We start from the raw sequence: 23,844 nt of genomic DNA, 5'->3' as shown, positions 1-23,844 counted from the left end.
CTGGCCAAAGGAGGGAGATCTTCTCCGCAGTCTCTTCCAGAAATAATTATTTTTTTGTTCTTCAAAAAAGTAAAATTAAGTCTTCAATGAATTAAAAACTTCCTGTAAAAAGCCTTTTCTCTTCCCACCAAAGGCAATTATTAGAAAGCAGGTACTTCTTTTAAGCTGCCCTGTTTATTACTTTCAGTAGAAATCGTCCTCAATATATACCCAGGACCCTGACTTTTTTGCCTTCCTGAAAAGGATATTTTCAGACATCATAATCTAGTTCCCAATATAACTGAGTAACCTCGGTGATAATGCTGAGGACACATGACTAGCAAATGAGATGACTCCACACTAGGAGGCTTGTTTTTTTTTTCTGGGCTTATGACTAGAACAAGTGCCAATAGAGGCCAAATGTTTGCTTAGGCCTTGCTATCACATAAATGCACCTTAGCAAATAGGAGGATTTGAAGGCCTGTCTTTAATCTGAAGTATTTCCATGTGAAGACAGCTTCACAGTGTGAGATCTACACCTACACAAATGCCTAGCCCATGAGCAAGCCTCAGACTTCCATCTTCCCATCCCCAAGGGCAGCATTATATTCCAATTTTAAAATGAGATTTCTAAATTTTTAAGTGCACTTTTAAATTCATGTTTAAATTCCAGTATATCTCCAGGGATCTCTCTTCTTGCAATTTAGGGAAAAAAAAAAAAAAACTCTAGCATTTATATTTAGCTTCTTTATCTTTCTCCCTTTTTTCCTCCTCAGACCAAACAACAAGCAAACAAACACACAAACCAAAAAAGTACCCATAGCTCTTTAAACAGTGCACCTGGGCTCAGAAATTCTCTTAGTACCAATAAGCATTCAGATTTAACCAATTTTGCCAATCTGTAGCTCCAAGCTATATCTCTAAAATCCTATGACACCAAACAGCTACACTCATCTCTTCTCTTCTCCAAACTTTTTCTTTGTTTACATAGAGAAGTTTGCATAATTAACTCAAGGAAAGTTATCATTTGATTCCATCAGAACATGGTTCACATCACTTGCCTAGACGGAGACTTGAGGAGACTGTTGCCAGCTGACCTCAAGGTAGCAAAAAAAGGGATGTAATGCCTTTAAATCCCTAGTAGGGGTAAGAAAGTGTGTGCTTCATTATTCAATATCTTTGTAGTTAGATGAAGATAAGACTCAAGCAGGAGCTGTCTTCTCCAGGAGCAAGACTAGTTGCTGACCTCCGGAGGAACTGCCTCTGGGAGGAAAAATGGGTCTCACACCATCCTCATCCTTCCCTACTTCCTGGGCAATGCTCAGCTTTCCCCAGACAGGACCAGAAAGTCCAGCAGTGAGGCAGTTTTCCCCTGAAGTCTCAAGCCAATGTGAGATGAGAAGGTCTCTAGGAAGTGGGGGTCTCTAGGGACCAGCTATCCAAGGTTAAGCACTTGTGTTCCTCCCAAACCTATAACCATCAAAACACCTTTGAGGAGGAGTCTTCTGGCTAGGGATGGAGTGTGTGTGTGTGTGTGTGTGTGTGTGTGTGTGTGAGTGAGAGACAGAGAGAGAGGGTGAGAGAGAATGGATGTGTAGCACGCAGGTCCTGATCTCCCGGACTGATGCCCGCCGGATACCCTTGACTGGGCCGAGTTCCTGGCTGCGTGAAGCAGGCAGCTCTGGACTTGTACGAGACCACAGGGAGAGTTCCAAGTCTCACCTGGTTCAGACGACAACCCCTCAACCTGAAACGGATCTCAGGCGGTGCCACACAGCCTTCCTGGCCGAGGCCCAGCTCTGCTGTGAGGAGAATCTTCCTTTCTTTAAAATTTGAGCCCTGCTGTCTGGAAGGCACTGCCCCTGGGAGTCGCCGGGACCTTGGAAGCAGTTTACCTGCCTAACACCATTTTCCACCCCTGCAAAACATGGGGTCTCTCCCCAAGGCAGCCCCCAGACTAGGGTGTCCATCCTTTCAAGCAGAAAGACATCTAGACACCCACACGTAGGCTGGGCGTCGTGACTACCGCGCTTTGAGCTTGTGATTACGGTGTTTTAGGGCCCTGCCTGTCCTTCCTGGGAGTTTTGTCAGAAATAAGTCCGCGGGAGAGCAAACGTGCGAGCTGCGTGCTGCCTCTCTGGGGTCTCCTGGGCTGATTCTTGCGCGCCCGACGCGGGAGGGGGAGGCGTGTCTTCCAGGGTCTAGGAAGAGGCCTGAAGAAGACTGGACGATCCTTATCAGCCCCCCGCCTCCCACCACTGACTTGGGTCGCCCGTTGCGGATACGATCCCGGAGGAGGACGCAGTTGGCTGCCGGAGATCTCAGGCTTGATAGAAAGATCAGAGGCCTGGGAGCCCCTTGGCGGGTGTAGCTACGTTCCCTGGGTTCTGGGGCTTCTCTTCCTGAGAATCTGGCCTCGGGATTGCCGCACAGAACTGGTTTTGTCGGAGCGATAGAATTGAGGCGTTCGCTCTCGCCACCATCCCTCTGGGTTTGGTGCGTGGTTTCACACCCGGTACCGTCGGAGTCGCCGGCCCGGCCTGCCCCCTCCTCGTAGGAGCGCCTCGCTTCTAGGCTAAAGGGAGCTTCGGGAACAGTGTGACCCAAGAACGGGGTCCGAGGGCGCAGGGGAACTTCGAGCGGGGCTCCCTTCTCCTTCCCGGTCAATCTATGACTCAAACTTGACATAAGCCCCTGGCAGACGGTGGCCATAAATTCCCAGTCGGGATGGGGGAGAGAAGGGTGGGGAAGATGTACCGCTCCCTCACCCCCGCCTGTCCCAGTGCAGATCTGGGTCCTCATGGGGGTGTGCAGGGCCGAGCCCCTCCTCCGGGAGCCCCTGCACTCGCTCTCCGCCAGCCCGCCTGCCGCGCGCCGGTTCAGCTCCGCGCTGCTGGAGCCCCGGGGCCTGTTTTATTTCATATAACACGATCTGCAAAGCCAAGATCGGGTGAGGGGCAGCGCGGCAGGGGAGAGGAAACGAAGGGACGTGGAACCAAGTTCTCTCTGCCAACTCTCTCCGTCTGATTCTTAGAATCCGGTGGCACCTTAAAAGACCGATGTGAGGGCAAGGAGACGGTTGTTAATTCTTGAAGCCCGCTCTGTCTATATATAGCTGCCCAGTGGTTGCAGTTGGCGATCGCGGGGGGTGTAGACCGTGGAACACAGGGCATCTCTCCAGGGCATAAAAATCAAGCTCGCTGGTGGCTCTTGCGGAGTTTGTGAACAGCGCGGAGCTGCCTGGGGGAAGCCAGTGAGCTGTCCATGGTGGTTAAGACTCCTTGACGTGCGTGCTCGCGCCGTCCTGGCGAGGCGCAGACCCCCCCCCGCCCCGACGCCGGGGGCCGAGACACCCTCGAGCCCGAGCCTGCCAGCGACCGAGCCGGGGTGCGCCAGGCACGAGGCTGGACGTGTTCGTTTGCACAACTCCGGGACGCGCTCTCGCAGAGGCAGAACTCCAGAGATAGACGGAAAAAACTCTCCAGTCCAAATTGTGGGTTTCCTTTTAGCTCCTTCCTGAAGGTGTCTTTCCCCCTCGGGCAACATTTCACGTGTTGTAAGAAACGTCGGTCCATCCAGCAGGCTACCTCCCTTCCCTATCCTAAGGTTCTATTCTTAAAAGAGCGAGAAGCAAGCTGATGATCTTGTTACGCTTCTCATATTTGTTAAAAGCATCTACGAACTGACACTGCTTCTGTACCGCGTGGGATCGCTATGGTAATATTCACACACCCGCTTTTACCGAGCCGGGAAACAGCGACTGGGAGATTGTCTGATGTCTTAGGGATGTCGGTCAGTTCCTTTCCTAGGGATGGTTGGGGTCCTTCATAGAATATTATCTTTCAGAGGAGCAACTTCATTATTCACCAGAGCCCTGAGCAGTGTCTGATTGAGGAAACAAAGAAATTGCCACATAATATTGCAATATCATAGGTCTATTCTCTGTAAAGTACAATTCCGCCCAGTTCTTGTGACATATTCTCATGAAGAAATGTTTATGAACTTAATTAAGCTCTTATACATGTTTAAGGCCAAGAATGTTTTGCCTTTTAAATTATCTCCACATTTTACCTTTCTTGTCTTTTAATTTCTCTTGATAATTTCCCCCTCACTTATTTCTATTAGAGATCTCATCTCCGTCTGAATAATAAATTCCCTTAAATACTATCAAAAAACTACAAAATATTGTAAAACATTTATAAATCTTATTTGAGTTTTGTGCTTTTATTTATGGGGACTTGTCTAATTATCGTCTGGTACATAACAGAAGCTTTTATGTATTTCTGTACAAGGCATCAGATTGGAACACATCATTGTTTGCTGATTTTACTCTTCTTTCTTATGGTAGTGTGGTAGTTTAAAAGAAAAAGAGTGTGTGGGTGTGCTTATAAACAACTTTGAGAATGTCTGATGTAAGATAGCAAGTATTATGAATCAATATTTTTTCATAGCTTTTCTCTCTCTCAGTTTCTGGATCTATAAAATAAAAATAATTAATGGGGGAAAATGGAATATTTCCATATATTCTTCTAAATATTTTCCCAAGTCAATGAACTTGATATAAAACATTTTACTTTTCCTTTCTCTGACTATTTATAAAAATTATTGAAATAAGGCTTGAATGTGTACCCAATTTCCCGAAAGTAATAGTATTTTATAATTATTATTTCGCAATTTAGAAGTTTAGTTTTGTTCTATGAATTCTTTGGCAGCTAGTCATCCCCTATACACCTCTCTACTCTCCTTTCTCTGAGAGGAGAAAAAATACAATGATATAAACAGATTTCATTCTTTTATCCTTGACCTGCTCATATAACCAAGGGAGCTTCCTTTTTTCCCTCCTCTATTTGCAGCTTAGCATTTTCCTCTGTCCCATGGTGATACTAATAGAGTTTTCTCTTTAAAGTTCATCTAATTTCCTTCAGTTTCTTTATTTTTACAAAATTAGTTTTCCCTAATGGCTTGCTTATTAGATTTTTAAGATCTCTTTTTATTTTTATCCATTAAGTTTGATAAATTTACTAGGGAAGGTATTAATCCTTCCCACCCGTAGCTCTATTAAAGCTGCTAGACTGTTTTTTCTGCTTTCAAGAGGAAAGCATTCAATTGGTATAATTGTCTATGAGCTGAAGAAGAAATAAAATCCACCAGTCTCTTGTTTGCGCTCTGCTTACCTTCACAATGTGCCCGACACTGCTATGAGCCCCGAGTAGGTCTTCTGAAGGTGTCTGTGGAATCAAATTGAACTGCAGTTCTTTCTATCGGCACTTTTGAGAAATGAAAGCATATTTTTAAACTATTTTAGATCTGTTTTCCAAAATTCACACATAAAGCTCTTTGATCTGTTGCTGGGAACCTTTCCTAAAACATATTCTTTTAAAAATCGTGGTGGATTTGGGGGGCATTCTGTGTCTCATTCAGTCTCAAAAGTCCCTCTTAATGCTTAGTGCATGGTATTATATGCTTTCCTGAAGATATTTCCCCCTTCATTTCATTTGTGCTCCACTTCCCAGAGACTAAAAAACGAGGGGGAAAATGTGGACTCAATGCATCATAGTATGTTGAGATCAATTATTCTGTGAGAGTACTTATGTTGAGCAAATGTAAAGTGACCCTAGCAGAATTTTCTTGCACTTTGCTCCTTTACTTCTCATCCTGCTAAGCTGTTAATTATACATGGAACTGCCAAGGTACTTTTAAAGGTTTAAAAAAAAGGAAGCCGCTTTTTGTGGAAAGGATAAAAATTTTTTTTGTCCTGTAAACACAGGTCACATTCTTTGTAAAGCTGTTCTTAATCGGCAAAAATGTACGTCTATAGCAGTTAAATGGTTCTTTAAAAGACCTGTGATGGCCTTAAATGGAGCAGCAACTCAACTGTGGTTGATACAGTTCCAAAAAACCCTCGTTTTAAAAGAGTTTCATTGTCGAGGTGCACCAGGATGTGCTTGTAGGTCTATAACACACAGTCTGGGCATCATAACCACATATTTCCCTCATCTCATTCCAACCCCGGTGTGGTAAAACCAAAGAGACACAGGATCAAGGAGAGTCTGAGGATTTGCAGGGAAAGGACTGTGTAAGTACAGTGAGTACAGATCTTTAAGATCTTCCCCAGACTTCTAAACAGTTGAGAAGGTACCTTGTTTGCTAAGTAGTGCAAAGTGTCTCCAGCTCTATCGCTAGAGCTGCTGACATAATTAATGATTTCATTCCGAGCCTGAAAGAAGGTACTTGTATTCTCTCTGGCATGGGCAGGCCAAGTTCATGTCCAAACTCTAATACCTTGGGTTGATTTTAGCTAACAAGACTGTTGGTCCTCTTGTTGCACACCCAAAACTTGAAAGCCAAATATTATACTAGGCTATGATACTTCCCAGCCTTGAGGAGGTTGACACATCCTAAATATATAAACGGCCACTATTATCTAAAGATGGATTTTATTCTGGTGAGAGATTCATTACTCCTAGGTCAAACTGGGAAAACTAAAAACCATAGAACACCCCCAACCACCACCAAACACACAACAAACTACTTAAAAATCAACATTCTCCACTAAACCTTATATGCAAAAATTTTCTTGTCCCATTTTACACTGTGAGGTTAACGGCAATCCTTGAAAATTAATTTTGGTACTGAAAAGACTTTAATAACATTTCTGCTAAAAATAAACTGAAGGCAGAGTAATGCCCTGGATTCATGATTGCTTACATCTGGTTTCTATTTCTGTGAGTTTCATTTGGTTCTCAGAGAGTTCATTCACAGTCATCACAGGTTTAGTTTCCTGTTCTCCAATGGAAGAACTTGTCTTGATGGCCCATATATTTTTCATCTGAATGCTGCACTTTTCTACATTTTAGAAGATGTGGAAAGGGAGAATGAAAAATACATCAGGTCTAATCTAAGCAAATGGAGACTTGAACAGCATCTTTCAGCACCTAACTTATCTAGAATCCAGTGGCAAAAAACAATGAGGAAATCACTTCATCTTAGACCCTCGTGGAATGAGGTAGGAAAGAAAAGAGAAAACAGAAGGAAGGAAGAGGAAGGGAAGATGGAAGAAAAGGAAGGGAAGGGAAGAATGGAAGAAAAGGTTTTAAAGGAAGGGCTTCTTTACCAATAAGAACCCCCATGCCCACAACATCATACTTCCCTTGCCCATAAGACGTGGGAAGATATTTTTCTTTCTTACCATGTTACCTTTCAGATCTTTTTCAAAGGAGAGGATGAGCTGTGCTGGCTGCTGGTTGAAAACAATCTCTTGAACTCCTTCACACACTTAGGGAGGGAGAGGAGGGATGTCATAGGAGACTTAGTCCCTGCTGATCTGGAATTGGGTAGACCAGTTGGACTCTAGCTTATAAGTCATCCTATCTAATATCTTTTTTCACCTTCTAAAACTTCCCAATTGTTCTCCTCTGCGTAAGAAACCCTGCCCCCCTTTTGAGATGACTGTTTTATCTTAAGATCCTATCCAGTTCATACTCCAAAGTCTCATGAAGCCTATTCTTTTCACCTTATTATATGATTTTCCTAAATTTCCTTCCTGCTGCTATCCCAGCAATCAAGTCTCCAAAATATCCTAGATACTATCCACATTCAATAACAATAACTACAAGTATTGTTGAACTCCTATACCTAGGACTGTGATGACTTCAAATAGTAGAATTTCATTCACAACAGATCGCTGCATTACTTTTCCCAACTAGGGTAAATAATTACTAGAACCAGGATTTGAATTCGGTTTGTCTCACACTGCCTCTCTAGTATGGTGCAGGCTCTGGCTGCCACATTTCATATCTATTGACCTGTTAGGGTTGATTTGGCTGAATGACTGGCGAGGCAACTGTTGTCTTCTCTCATCCATCCATGTGGGTTCTTGAAAGCTATGCACCTAGTTGAAGAGGTTGAGAAGAACCATTCTTTCATCAAGGGTTGTTGAGACACTGGGCATCTTCGCTGGAAAGCAAACTATAGAATGCTCTAACTCTACAGACCAAAATAGAAAGAAGAGCATCCTTTTTTCTGCTGATTGTATGATTGCACTACCACACTACAGAAATAGTCCAAGAATCAACTTTATCTGATGTTCTTATGTCAACAGTATTGATATTCTACTTTATGCAAAGTTCTATTTTTGGAAATTAAAGAAATTCAATATGCATTGGATTATTGCTCTGGTGTCATAAAAGTGCCTTATCAGGACATTTTTTTTCTCTTTTCTTTCACAATCACGTTTGGACCTGCCCATCTCAGCTTTTGTTAGGTGACACATTATGTTTTTGAAAAAGTCATGTGAAAAATATGTATGTATCTTTTGGGAAACTGCTATCAAATATACTTTCATTTAAGCTATTGATCACCCACTATGACCAAGTCCTGTATTAAAAAAAAAAAAAAAGCCACACACCATGACCATATTTCTTCCTTTATTGCTTGATATAGTGTCAGGGCTGTTTTCAGGGAATATAGGGTCTGCTCATTCGTTTATTCAGTCACTCAGCAAATATTTCTTGAATGCCTACTAGACAAGCACTGTGCTAGGTGCTGGGGTTACACTGATAACATAGAATTTGTAGTCTCTTCAGAACTGTGAATCTCTTAATTCTTGTTTACTAAATATTTGATGAATATTTTTATTATAAATCTTTGAATTTTTACATACTAAATATTTTTATTCACATCATTTATTTTCAGTCTCCTCCCACTGGAATAAATGCAAATTCTGTGAAGGCCAAGATTTTTGTCTGTTTTTTTTTGTACCTCCAGAACCTAGAGCAGTACTTGGCATTTGGTAGGAAGTCAGTAAATATTTTAAAGAATGAAAGAATGAATGAAGATTAAAAGGTGCAAATACTTTTCCTCTAACACATCCTGGTACATATACGTAGATGCATATTTCTTTGATAAGATAGATTTCTACCGTAGGTTGTCAATTCTCTTTATGATTGCCACAGACTTATTATCTTATATCAATAAACTAAAGGATTATCAATAAATGAAAATAATGTCAGGTTAAACATGATCATCTTTTAAAATATCCTATGTAATAATAAGTTAGACTTGCCCAGAAGTGAATCATTTTTACCGTCAAAGACAGGTCCTATTTTCATTCCTGTGTGCATTCATTTTACCTCCCAAACTATAACACAATTAGAATAGTCTCTATTATCAGATCACGCAGCCAAAGTGGAGAATGTTATTTTACCACACTCCAGTAAGGATTCCTGCTAATGGGAAAGGCTGGCTATTGTCCTTTGGGTGGTTCCATCATAGCAGAATCATTAATCAACCAAAGCCTTACGTATGTTGAATTTGTCTTTTTTTCCTACAGTAAGTAAATTCATTTTATTGTCATGGCAGATGCGTTGGGCAGAATAGTATTATACCTGAGTCAGTTCCCCACTTCTTTCCCTGACTGCCACATTCAATTGTATAATAATGCCTATGAATGCATTCTTCGGTTATTTTTTAAAACCACATTTTCCCCTCAAATGACCTGTTGTAGCTGTGGTTTAAGTGCTACATTTTCCTTACAATAGCTCTGAGCAATAGCCTTCCACTTCACCGCGGAGTTATGAGCTTAATATATTTGCTACGTTAATTCAGAAGAATGCAGAACTATATTAAAAACCTAAAATAAATCTGATCTACAAATCCTATCTCTTATAATCCTATATATGACCTTTCATTGACGTTTCAGACATCTGTGAAAGCATGAAACTTTATTACTGAGTTCTTTTTCAATCCTGTCAAGAAAGGCTATTGCATAGGTTAAAACCTAAAATGCAAGCAACGTTACATTGCCTGTTAAAAAAACATCATTGGATAGGACTTGAAAATCATAGTTGCTGTCTTGTTCAGTCATCAGAGATCTTGGCGTGGAGTTCTTGGCAGGAAGAGTGTTTGAATGGGGACTATCTCAAGCTCTAATTGAAGGTGTTGGAAGAACAAAAGTTGGCAGCATTTTCGACATAGGTCCAAGGGCAGTGGGAACTACTTTCATATTATAAACTGGAGCATGACCTTAAGTGTTGTTTTTTAAAAAAAAAAAAGAGATATAAGATCACCCTATGTTTAACAAAGGTCATACTCTTAATTTAAAGGATGAAGCTCAACTAATTAGAGCATCAGTGAATGTATAAATAATGAAAATCAGGGGAATAGTTGAGTGCTTTAACAATTTCAATGGGAGACTATTCCCTGGTGTCACTCAGCCAGCCTTCAGCACATTGTACCTTCCAAGTCTCCTTGGGAATATTCCTCATTCCTTAGGTTCTCCCAAATGCACCTCAAAGAAACATCATTGTTATTTCATATTAAACTCAGGAGAAACACAAGCTCCATATAAGGGAAGGAGCGCCTGAATTGTAACCTGTTGGCTTCCAATTTTTGCTACATTTGTTTAGGCAATGAGGACTATATCTACATTTTGTCATGAATGTACATTGGCAATGTGGGCAGTGGAAAGAGGGAGTCAAAAACCTAGATTTTAGTCCTGGCTCTTCCTTTTACCAGCTAGTTTTATAAACTTAGAAAAGGCACAGAACCTCTCTGTCAGAGTTTATTCACCTGTGAAATGAGTATAGCATTGAGTGTACCTCACAGGACTGTCATAATGATCAAATGAAATAATACAGGTAAAGTTCCTTTATAAGCTGTAAAACGTTATTGAGATATTTAATTAAATGCGTCTATTACATTTGACCATTATTCTATATAGAAACACATAGATCTTAATCTAAATTATTCCCTTCTCAGGCATTTACATGAGCATTTGATAACATATTGGGACAATTAGATAACGAAAATGGCTTAAGATTGAGAATTTTTGTTTGGCTTTTTACTCTAATATTTTCCTTCGTCACCTGATAAATATTAGTATAGTGTAAATCCGTCCAGGAAACACCATCCTCCCTGATTCCCAGCATGAATACCATACTGCATATCTTTTAAATAAGGGGTAGCTAATTGATTTGTAACAGGAGTTTGTCTTTTTCAGTAGCTGCTATTATCTAAAGCATCTTTGTTTGGATAGCTATTTCGGCTGTGGCTATTATAATCCCTGTGGTATCCCATGAATCAGCAACGTTCAGTTTTGGGGAGAGTCAGTTTGACTCTTTGGGTAACCATGGTGTCTAAGGACTTCTCAGACATAACAACAAACTTCTAGGCTGGGATCAGAATAGAGAGATAAGAATTGGAAGTCAAGGAATAAGAACCAAAGGGAATGAGTCAGTATATTCAGCAAATACACTGTGCCACAAGGAAAAGGGGAAAAAAAACCAAACCTTTCAACAAGGGAGATTAAATAAGGGAACAGGATAGTAAAGAGAAAAAGGGGAAAGAAAATCTCTAATCATATAGAGAATTTCAGTTAAAGTTACTCTTTGTGTGTACATCTGTCTGAACATATTGAAGTTTTGATATTCCCTCCTAGGGGATTTTCAACCCACTAATTCTTAGGAATGAAGATCTATCGGATGGGCAAAGCTGAAAGGAAATAGATCAGTAAGGTTGGATCAAAGTCTGAATTTCTCCAGACAGTGCTTGTCTGATTTAGGGACTATAATTTTTTTTTCCCATCTAAACTCATACCATGACTGTAAAGAGCATTAGAATTCCAGCTTCAAAGTCCCTGCTTCCGGGTGATATTTGTGGTTAGAGTCATAGAGAAGAAAGGATCCTAAAGCCAAAGGATCTTTGCTGATGCACACAGGTCAGATATGGACCACACCTAGCTTGGAGCCTTAACTCTAGCTGTCATAAAGGTTTATGTTAATCCTGGAAAGAATTAACAATATTAACAATTCAATTCATCATTTATTTATTGAATTGAGTTCCTACTATATGAGGCTAGCTCCATAGAATATATAAATATGAAAAAGACACCATCTGTTCTCTTGAGGGGTTTACAGACTTGTGTGTTTGGAAATTGGGCCTATATAAAATAATTAAGCCCTCTCTTTTTACTCCTTCTCTATCAGAGGAATAACTTGAATAAAAATAATTCATTCACGTGCAATGTCATTTCTCCAATAAGAAAGAAAGGACGTATAAAAGCCTCTATCTCCTTTTGATGGCACCAGGCTTCTGATGGAGCAGAAATAAGCCAATGTGCAGCAGCACAATAATGATTCTTCCTAAAGAGAAGGGCAGAGTCTTGTCACTACGAGGATTCTTTCATCAATAATGATTAGAATGTACCATCTCTAAGAAAAATTAATATTTTAGAGAGGGCCGGCCCCGTGGCTTAGCGGTTAAGTGTGCGCGCTCCGCTGCTGGCGGGCCGGGTTTGGATCCCGGGCGTGCACCGACGCACCGCTTCTCTGGCCATGCTGAGGCCGCGTCCCACATACAGCAACTAGAAGGATGTGCAGCTATGACATACAACTATCTACTGGGGCTTTGGGGGAAAAAATAAATAAATAAATAAAATTAAAAAAAAATATTTTAGAGAGATTACTTACTTAGTGGATAGTGTTGATTACCTAATGTCTTTTCTCACACATCTTTCCTCCTTCCTAATAGGACCCTGGTTTTGTTTAGGCGTGTACCCCTCTTTGTTTGACCATATTCTTTTTAGGATGGGCAGACCCCAGCCCTAGGGTGGGTCCTGGCTTGTCTAAACCAATCATAGTGGTCCTATCCCTTTGCTGGTGATTGCTTAGGTATAGTCATATGAACCAATTCTGTTCAATAAAGTCTTGAGTGGAGGAAAACTGAGAAATACTGGGAAGAGTTTCTTTGCTCCTAAGAGAAACAGAGAGAGTCATCTCTACCTTCTGGATATGGTGCCTGGATCTGTGGCAGCCATCTTGCTCTCAGTCTGAGGATGAAGATAACCTACAGAGGAAGGCAGACCCAGGAGGGTCATAGAGAAGCAGAGTCAAAATCACTTGTGTGACACCTGGACATTGACCTACCTGTGAAATTTGTGTTAGGAGAGATAATAAGTCTTATAAATATTAAGCCACTTTGAGTTGTTTTCTGTTATTTGCAGTTCAGAAATTTCTAACAAATATAGTTACTGTGTTAGGGAACCAGAGGATGCATAGCTCTCATTGATGTTCTGTAGTCTGGGAGAACTCACCTTCACCCTTTCCCATACCTGAAGCCCATCTTTCACCCAGACACCATGAGATTGAGTAGAGGTGAATGTCAATGTTGATCTAATTGAAGCCCAGGATATGTCTTGAGATGGAGAACTCAATATTAGACTTTAATATTAGACTTTATCCTGTGGTAGTAGTGAAGTTTTCCTGATAAAGGAGTTGGAGTTGGTTGGTCTGGGAGCATTGAGAGGCATGACATATGTGGGAATTTAAGTTTTAAAGTGCCTTTCCTAGTGTGATACAGTGAAAGTCCAAACTAGCTAAAATTACATTTTTTGTTCCTCCTTTCTGAGACTGCTTCTTATGACCCCTCAGTAAATTACTTTGACTATTTACCATAGTCTTATGTGTTAGGCTGGTGGATACTGCAGAATAGATAGCCAGGGGTAGAGGTATTTGCTCCATTTTATGGTCTTTTAGGTACCACTAACTAGTTTTTCATCGAATGGACTATAATATAACATAGCAATGGAGAGTGACCCATAACCCTGGCATCACCAGTGGAGATAGAACATACTTCATTTTTTCTAAGACACCTTTTTTCAGCATATTTACCTCTCTAAAATTGGACTGCATTTCACAAGTGCTGTTGGCCAAGTGGCAGTCATGGTGTAGTTGTCATTGCCTGTTCACAGGCATCAACACTCATAGAATTGGCTCTAGTGGCTTAGACGAAATTCCTAGAGACAATAGTGGAGCACTCTTTTAAGAAATGTTGCATTACTAACAGTCCTGATGGCACAAAGAATGACATTGTGTGCCAAAACATGGACACGGTTGATTCTGAGTCTGAAAATCATTCAGAAAAGTCAGACTCTAAATGTGAATAACTTAACCAATATATTTTATGAAAAAACCTATGTCTGTGCGTCTAACATGTTTTTCAATAAGTGTAAAATAAAAACTCTAAGTTATAAGAACACGTTGTATCAAAGCTTTATTGGCAGCATTAAAAATTATTTTAGAGATATGTGAAATAATGGTGCATCTTTAGTTGATAACATCTTAGATTCAATGAAAGATGGTAAATAGTGCCTCAGATCCCATTGTCACTGAAGAACCAGATGCTTCTTCTACTACACTTGCCAAAGTAGTAGTGCTCCTTTCTCTGAGCACAATCGCCTCTCATGTTGCTCTTTTTTGAAGCAATACAACAAGTGGGCACTCCTGATTGGCTAGACTCAGTCACATGACTTTCCTCTAACTATTAAGGTATCTAGGGTTGTGATTTCTAATTTCTGAGGTGGGGAGATGAGACTCAGAACATGAGAATATCCCAAATTGTAGAAAACTAGCCATTCTTCAATAAAGAAATGATATATAAGATGGACTTCAAAGGTTAGATGCTATTTTTAACAAGTAGAGGTGAGTGGAGATGTTCTTAGCAGAAAAATTAGCATGGAGGCAGGAAAGCATTGCCAATGTTTGGAGAAAAGGGAAGAGTGTGGCATATTTGTGAGGATTATAGGAAAGGAACACTAGAGCTAGATAGTGGAAGGTCTTGGGTTTCAGGCTTAGGAGTCTGTGTGTATTTCAGGGGCCATATGGGACTATTAGCGTGGGGAAATGGAAGATTCTGTGGTTGCTCTAGTCTTAAAAAAATCCACGGACTCCGGCATACTCTCAGAAGGACAGGATTGGTTCAAGGATACTTGGAATTTAGAAGTGCTCTGCATTCAAACTTAATTTTTCTTTGCACATAGATTTTCTAAGGAACTAAAAAATATATACTTAATTAGATGCCTCAGCTCCTGGACAACTTTCTTTATGAAATGCTCACATTGTATGCATATTTGCTAAAACAGTCATTGTGGGATTTGGTATGGATATGGGTTCTATCCTTTATGCACTCCCCTATTCTTTCTTCCACCCTCTAGCGAGAAAATTTGAGGTGGTTTGAGGTTTGGCAGAAAGGTTGGAAGACACATGCTTAAGCATGCCAGTCTTCAGTATTGAATGAGTGTTGACATAACAATTTCTTCCTTTTCTCTTTGTTCTTTTCTGCTCTCGGCCTTCAAACCATAATTCTTGTTTCATGCTATAAAAACTGTAGTGAAGTGCCATTGTGATTGGAAATGGATATAGGTAAAGGGTTACATCCAAGCTTGAAAGGGCTGAATCCAGGCGTTTCAAGAAGAGCTGCCTTATATTTTCTCATTACCAGTTTAACTCTCTATGAAGGATGCACTGAGAAAAGTAGTGAACACAAGGTTCTTGTTATCAATGAATCAAGTGGTTGACCCCTGTGTAGCTATTTCTGATTTTCCTGCTAGTACTTTCAAAAGGAGCCACTCTATATAAAATTTATTATGTACATTTTCTTCTTTTTTAAATATACCTCTAACAGCAACCACCAACTCTGAGACTATGACATAAAAAGCTGATGTGTTTAGCAATCTCTATGCCATGCAATGTCTTTTTATTCTTTAGTTTTCTGCCACTTGCAGTGGCTGTTGCTATTTGTAAACGGCGTCTTAGCTTCATAATCTGCCTGATTTTTTTGCTTCTAGGGTCACTCATTATATCAGTTAGCTTTTACTATAGACAAATAACCTAAAACATAATGGCTTAAAACAACAACCAATTATTATTGCTCATGAGCTACAAGTCAGTTGGTTGCTTCTGCTGATGTGAGGCGGATGTGAGTAGCTAGGCTCACTCACGTCTGTGGTTGGCTGACGACTTGTCTGGGGACTGTGTGTGAGTGAAGATGGCCTCACTCGTGTGTCTGGTGGTTGTCTCACTGTTGGTGAGGAAGATGGGGATGACTGGACCACATTATCTCTCATCCATCCAACAGTCTGAAAGCTGTTAGACCTGTGGAGGCCCAGGTGCAGAACTCTCATGTTGTAACATCCTTCGCATTCTATCGACCGTGGGAAGCCACCAGGCCACCCCAAATTCAAGGGCTGGGGAAATAGACTCCACCTCTTGATGGAGGAACTACAAAGTATTGTGGCCACTTTTGCAATGTATCACAATCACTTTCTCTCAATGTAGAGTGACTGGCTGGTATATCTTCCCCTATAGTTTTCCAGTTACAAAATCACTGCTATGCAAAGTTGTTTTTACCTCTATTCACCTTGCTTGTGGTTGATTCTCTTTGGCTATAGATTGGAAATTTTTCTCTCTTGCCTTCTTCTTAAACACTCAAACAAATATACCCTGGCCCAGTCAGTGTGGGTAGTGAAAAGAGCACTAAGCCTTTGGTTTTATTTTGAAGTGTCAAGAGGCAATGAGAGAGTTCTTGCAAGTAAAGCCTCTGCCACAATTTTAGAAGTTATGCTCTGCACAAAGTCACCTAGTTGAGGTGGAGTGGGCACTTCACTCACCAGATTGGCATCCCAGCTGCTTCCCTCCAGGGAAAGGGTCATCTTTTTCTAATTCCTACATGGACATCATGTAGGCCAGTGGCATCCTGATTAGAAGCTCTCTGAGCCCCAGTTTCATCAACTACAAATTGAAGGAGGAAAAAACTTTTAATTCAATACCCTTTCATGATAAAAACTTTCAAAAAACTGGATATGAAAGGAATTTACCTCAGTACAATAAAGGTCATATATGAAAAGCCCACAGCTAACATAATTTTCAATGGTAAAAAGCTGAAAGCTTTTCCTCTAAGATCAGGAACAAGGCAAGGATGCTGACCCTCACTGCTTCCATTCAACATAGTACTGGAAGTCCTAGCCAGAGCAATTAGGTAAGAAAAAGAAACGAAGGGCATCCAAATTGGAAAAGAAGAAGTAAAATAATCTCTGCTCATAGATTATATGATCTTATATAGGTAGAAAACCCTAAAGACTCTACAAACAAAACTGTTAAACCAATGAATGAATTCAGTAAAGTTGCAGGATACAAAATAAACACACAAAAATCATTTCTGTACACTAACAACAAACTATCCAAAAAGGAAATTAAGAAAACAATCATATAGCATCAAAAAGAATAAAATAGTTAAGAATAAATAAATTTAGCCAAGGAGCTGAAAGACTTGCATACTGAAAACTATAAAACATTAATGAAATAAATTAAAGACACAAATAAATGGAAAGATGTTATATGTTCATGGATTGGAAAACTTCGTATTGTTAAAATGTTCATACTACCCAAAGTGATCTACAGATTCAATGCAATCCCTATCAAAATCCCAATGACATTTTTCACAGAAATAGAAAAAACTATCCTAAAATTTATATGGAACAAAAAAAGACCCCAAATAGCCAAAGTGATCTTGAGAAAGAAGAACAAAGCTGGAGGCATCACACTTCCTGATTTCAAAATATATTACAAAACTACAGTAATTAAAACAATGTAGTACTAGCATAAAGATAGACATATAGACCAATGTAACAAAACAGAGATCCTGGAAATAAACCTATGCATATACAGCCAGCGATCTTGGACAAGGGCGCCAAGAATATACAATGGAGAAATGATAATCTCTTCAACAAATGGTGTTGGGAAAACTGGATATCCATATGCAAAAAATGAAATGGGACCCTTATCTTATACCATATACAAAACTCAATTCAAAATGTATTAAAGATTTAAACTTAAGACCTGAATCTATAAAACCCCTAGAAGAAAACATAGGGGAAACGCTTCATGACATTGCTCTTGGCAATGATTTTTTGGATATGACACCAAAAGCACAGGCAACAAAAGCAAAAATAGACAAGTGGGATTATATCAAACTAACAACCTCTGCACAGCAAGGAAACATTCAATGGAGTGAAAAGGCAACCTGTGGAATGGGAGAAAATATTTGCAAACCACATATCTGATAAGAGGTTAATATAAAAAATATACAGGAACTCCTAAACTCAATAGATAAATAAATAAATTACCCAATTAAAAAATGAGCAAAGCACTTGAGTAGAAATTTCTCAAAAAAACACATGCAAACGGCCAAGAGATACATGACAAAATGCTCAACATCACTAATCATCAGGGAAATGCAAATCAAAACCACAGTGAGCTATCACCTCACAACTGTCGGGGTGGTTATTACCAAAAAAACAAAAGATAACAAGTGTTGATGAGGATGTGGAGAAATTGAAACTCTTGTACACTGTTGGTGGGAATGTAAAATGGAGGGCAGCAAGTATGGAAAATAGTATAGAGGTTCCTTAAAAAATTAAAAATAGAATTACCACATAATCCAGAATTCCCACTTCTGGATATGTATCCAAAAGAATTGAAATCAGTATCTTGAAGAGGCATCTGCACTCCCATGTTCATTGCAGCATTATTCACAATAGCCAAGTCATGGAAATAATCTAAATTTCCATCTACAGTTGAATAGATAAAGAAAATGTGGTATATACATACACTGGAATATTAGTCAGCATTAAAAAAGAAGGAAATCCTGCCATATGTGACAATATGGATGAATGTAGAGGGCATTATGCTAAGTGAAATGAGCCAGTCACAGAAAGACAAATACTGCATGATTCCATTTATACAAGGCACATAAAATAGCCACACTCATAGAAACAGAAAGTAGGATGGTTGTTGCCAGGGGCTGGGAGTTGGGAGAACGGGGGGATGCTGTTTGACAGGTATATAGTTTTAGTTATGCAAGATGAATAAGTTCTAGAGATCTGTTGTACAACTTGGTGCCTAAATTAACAATACAGCATGGTGCACTTAAAACTTTGTCAAGAGGGTGGATCTCATGATAATTGTTCTCACCACAATAATAAAAAAAAACAATAACTCTTTCCAACTTTTGTCATATGGTTGTCATGGGGATCCAATGATACAATTCCCATGAAATCTTTAAAAAACTATAACGTGCAATAAAACCACTTCGTTGCTATTCTTATTGCTATTTTAATACTGTTTAATACTGATGGATGGCTTGTATTTTAGAATCTCCCACTAATGACTGTGCCTTTGCCGTTTTAAGCATCACTCATCATGACCAAAGAAATTATTCAGGAAGTCAGTATGAAGTGTTTATTGTCATTATTCAACCAAACAACTATTTGCTAAGCTTCTTTTGTGTACTCAGCAATGTTCTGGGCACTGTGGGAAATAAAAGTATTAGATGGACATCATCCTTGTCTTCAAGAAATTTAACAATGTAGTTAGGAAAATAACTAGGAAAATAAAGGAAAATAAAGCTATCAGATATGAGACAATTAGCAAGGAATGAAATAGTAATGAATCAGGTAATAAGCAGTCTCAGAGTCCAATTAAAGTTTGGACAAGAAGAAGATCCTGGAAGTGTGAGTGCTCCATAAAATCTTCTTGGAAAAGGTGGGACTTCAAAGAGTTAGGAAGAGCTGGCTAACCAGAGAGGAGAAAGGCAATTGCAATTGCTGTGGTCACTCTATTGGTACCGTCCTGCTTTTTAGGCTCTCCAAAACTGTAAGGGCCTCTTAACTTGGTTCTCAATCATTAGACAGTGTATGGTTTAAAAGCAGAATTCCTTCTCTAGCCTGGAAAGAAATTTCTCCCTACACGTAAGGTTTCCTTGGTACAAGCTTGTGCATGACCTTGGCCCTTTTTAGGTTACAGAAGGTTTTATAGAATCTTTACAGCCAGCATAATTTCTGACAGGAGACTATCTCTGATCTTGATGATAATCATCAGAAATCTACATTGTTTTATTATGCTCTCAGAAGACGTGTAGTTACTAAGTAGATTCACTCCAAAATGTAGATCAATCGGCAACCAAATTAATTGGCATCCTCATTTCATAGTGTTTCTTTCCTTTTCCTTCAACAGTTCCTTAATGTAATGTTTCTCAAAGTGTGGTCTGTGGGCCACCCACACCAGAATCCACTGGGGGTGTTGGGTAAAAATGCAGGTTCCTGAAACCCATCCCAGGCCTCCTGAATCAGAATCTTTGAGGAGGGCTCAAGAATCTACATTTGTATGAGCTTCCCAGATGATCTTTTGCACATCAATGTTTAATAGTCATGCCTTAATGCTTGCTGAGCTTATTAACATCCTAACATCCCCTCTACCTCCCACTTCCTCCCCGCAATCAATTCGGATCTCTGATGTTGGGACCCAAGCATCAGTGATTTTAAACCTCCAAGGCGATTCCGATGTGCAGCCAAGGTTGATGACCATTGGCTTACAGCAGTACTCCTCAAGCTTTAATGTCCACAAGAACCACCTGGGGACCTCATTAAAATGCAATTCTGATTTAGGAAGTCTGGAGTAAGGCCTTAAAGTCTACATTTCTAATAAGTTCCCAGATGATGCAGATGCTGCTGGTCCATGCACCGCAATTTAAATAGCAAGAGCTTAGAGAAAAGTACACTTAATTGTTCAATTGTCCCATTCTTCATTGGCACAATCTTCTGCATGACTTATGTATGATCAAACCTAATTCCATATTGACTAATTTATGGCATAGCAAAAACTCTGTTCCCAAAGATTCTTTTGCTAGTGTGGGGGATCAGAATTGGCCACCCCAAAATGTGTCTCTTTGGCTTGATCATTTTTAAGAACAAAAGGCTCTGAAAGAAACTTTGACCTTTCCGCTAACTGCCTAAAAGAATTTAAGATAGAAGGTCTGTTCCAGGAAGGAGCTAATACTGTAAGATAGCTATAGTATAATGTAAAGTAAGTGTGATAGACAGAAAAGCACCAACAAGCCCATTTTTATCAAGATTCTGTCTCTCACGTTGCCTATAGGCGGCCCAGAAAACACTTGTTTAAAAAACATTTCCATTTCCATTTCCATGTAAGTTGTCTTCCTCCCCTCTGAAGTCCCAAACCGCTACCCCCACATCCTCCTTTGTCTTTAGCTGAAGATGTATTTAAGGTGGCAGCTTTGGCCATTCTGGCAAGTTACTCAGTTTTCCTGGGTTTCTCCCATGTATACATGTTATTAAACTTTGTTTTATTTTCTCCTGTTATTCTGTATCATGTCAATTTAATTCTTAGACCAGCCAGGAGGACCTAGAGAGTAGAGGAATTGTCTTTCTCCCCTACACTAGCTTCCTATAAGAATAGTATTTCTTCCAAACTTCTTATGCTGGCCATCAAACCCCTGTATCTCTACTCTGACCTCCCCTCTTACCTCTCCCTCTAAACTGGCCTTCTTTCTGTTCCTCACGTGTGCTGGCTTATTCCTGCTCAAGGCGTTTGCCTTGTGGTTTGCTGGCAGGCTCTTTTCCTAGTTCATTGTAAGGTGGGCCCTCTCTGTTCTTTCAGAACTGTGTCAGTGTTGTCTCTTTATTGGGGCCTTCCTCCATCCCATCCCAAACATACATTCTCTATTACATCATCATGTTTTGTTTTCTTTATAGATCTTAGTATCTGAAGTTCCTGTTGATTTTTTCCTTTCCTTTTTAATCTCCCCACTCCACCCCCACCACCATGTAGGCCACACAAGGGTAAAGACATAGTCTAGTTTGTTCAAAGCTAGAAGCCCAGTGCCTGGAACAGTGCCTGATATATGGTGATTGATCAATAAATATTGTTGAAGGAATGAATGGTAGTCTGTAAAATCATCTGGAGGAGAGGACTCAGAATCTGTTGGATGTTTGTTTAAAATGCCAATTCTTGAGTTCCAATCTCAGAATATCTGTTTCAGTATGTTTGGGATGGGCACCAAAGATGCCAGATTGAGAAACAGAGTCTTAAAGTGTATGTTCCTTTCTTGATTGACTGAATTTTCTTGGGTAAGAGCTATGGCTTATGCTTAGCTATTAAGATTCTTTAATTCTTTTAGAAAGGGACTATTTCACAGAAATAGAATGTATTTCACTTGGCTTATGAGCTAGGGTGGATCTTGATGTGGTTCCCAAACCATAAGTGTCACATCGGACTGCACCTCTGATCTCCTGAAGCAGTATTTCTGGGTATCAGTTCCAGTAGTCTTTGTTTCTTAAAAGATCTCCATGCAAGTCTGGTAAGTATTCAATTTTGTGCAGTACTGGAGTGTGAGGGACCCATTATTAGAGCTGGTGGGACACGAAGCAAGCATTGATGTTAATTCTCCACGTGTATATACACAAAAGCCTCTGAATAACTTGCTGTATCTGATAGAAATGCTTTCGGGACAAACAACAACAAAAAACCTGATTAACAGCAGATTGAACAATAGGTGCTTTTTTCCTCTCTCATAACAAGAAATCTGAATTTCAGTGTTTGCTGGCATTGGTTCAGTAGCTCTGCAGCGCCATCAGGGATTCAGATTGTTTCTACCTTTATCTTCCACCATTCTCCTATGCTTGCTTACTTCCTCATGCTCGTAACTTTGTTTTCATAAAGCCATCACAGCTTCAGGCATCACGTTCATGTTCAACGCAAGAGCAAGAGTGAAGGGCTCATCTTTTTATCTAAAAAGAAAAATCTCTCCCAGGAGCTCTCTCAGAAGACTTCTTGTTTTTCCTTGGCCGGAATTTGGCATTCTACCTTAGCTACAAGGAAGTCTGGGAATGTGAGTAGATAGCTCTCCAGACTATAGTGGGAGGTAGCCAGTGAAAAGGGGATTGGAAATAGTTTCTAAGTAGCCAAGGAACAGCATCTGTCACACATGCCTGTTGTGGGGACACTGTTCAGGCCAAGATAATATCCAAGAGGGAGACTTCTTGCTGCATTCAATCTATGCTTTTCTAGGATTATTTTTTTCTTTGCCTAGAGAATTTCCCCCAAGTAACTGATTCTCACTTCCAAACTCTTTTTTTTAAATGAGATATGATTGATTTATAACATTATATTAGTTTCAGGTACACAACATAATGATTTGATATTTGTAAATATTATGAAAGGATCACCACGGTAAGTCTTGTTTACATCCATCACATCACATAGTTACAATTTTTTTTTCTTGTAATGAGAACTTTTAAGATCTACTCTCTTAGCAACTTTCAATATACAATACAGTATTATTAACTATAGTCCCCGTGCTGTACATTACATCCCCAGGACTTATTTATTTTGTAACTGGAGGTTTGTGCCTTTTGACCTCTGTCACCTATTTTGCCCATCCTTCCACCCCCTGCCTCTGGCAACCACAAATCTGTTCTCTGTATGTATGAGTTTGTTTTTTTGTTGTTTGTTTGCTTGCTTTTTTTAGATTCCACATATAAAAGTGAGATCATACAGTATTTGTCTTTCTCTATCTGACTTCACTTAGCGTAATGCCCTCAATTTTGATCCATATTGTCGCAAATGGCAAGATTTCCTTCTTTTTTTTTACGGCTGGATAGTATTCCATTATATATATACACCATGTTTTCTTTATCCATTCATCCATCTTTATGCATTTACTCATTCATGGACACTTATGTTACTTCTATGTCTTGGCTATTGTGAATAATGCTGCGATAAACATAGGGGTACATATATCTTTTCAAGTTAGTGTTTTTGTTTCCTTTGGGTAAATACCCAGAAGTGGAATTGCTGGATCATATGGTAGTTCTATTTTTAATCTTTTGGGGACCTCCATACTGTTTTCCATAGTGGCTGCACCAATTTACATTCCCACCAACAGTGTACAGGATTCCCTTTTCTCCACGTCCTTGTCAATACTAGTTATTTCTTATCTTTTTGATAATACCAATTCTAACAGGTGTGAGGTGATAGCTCATTGTGGTTTTGATTTGCATTTCCCTGATGATTACCAAATGCTTCATTTACCCATGGTGATAACAACAACTTACTGTATGCCGGGCATTATTTATAAGCACTTTATATATATTAACTCATTTAATCTTCACAAAAAATTTATGTAGTAGATCCAATTATTATTTCCAGTTAACAGATGAGGAAACTGAGGTTC

This window comes from Ceratotherium simum, chromosome 17 (genome assembly GCF_057802395.1).
Source record: "Ceratotherium simum simum isolate JZ-2026a chromosome 17, ASM5780239v1, whole genome shotgun sequence".
NCBI classification, from domain to species: Eukaryota; Metazoa; Chordata; class Mammalia; order Perissodactyla; family Rhinocerotidae; genus Ceratotherium; species Ceratotherium simum.
Note: the sequence above shows the minus strand (reverse complement) of the source record.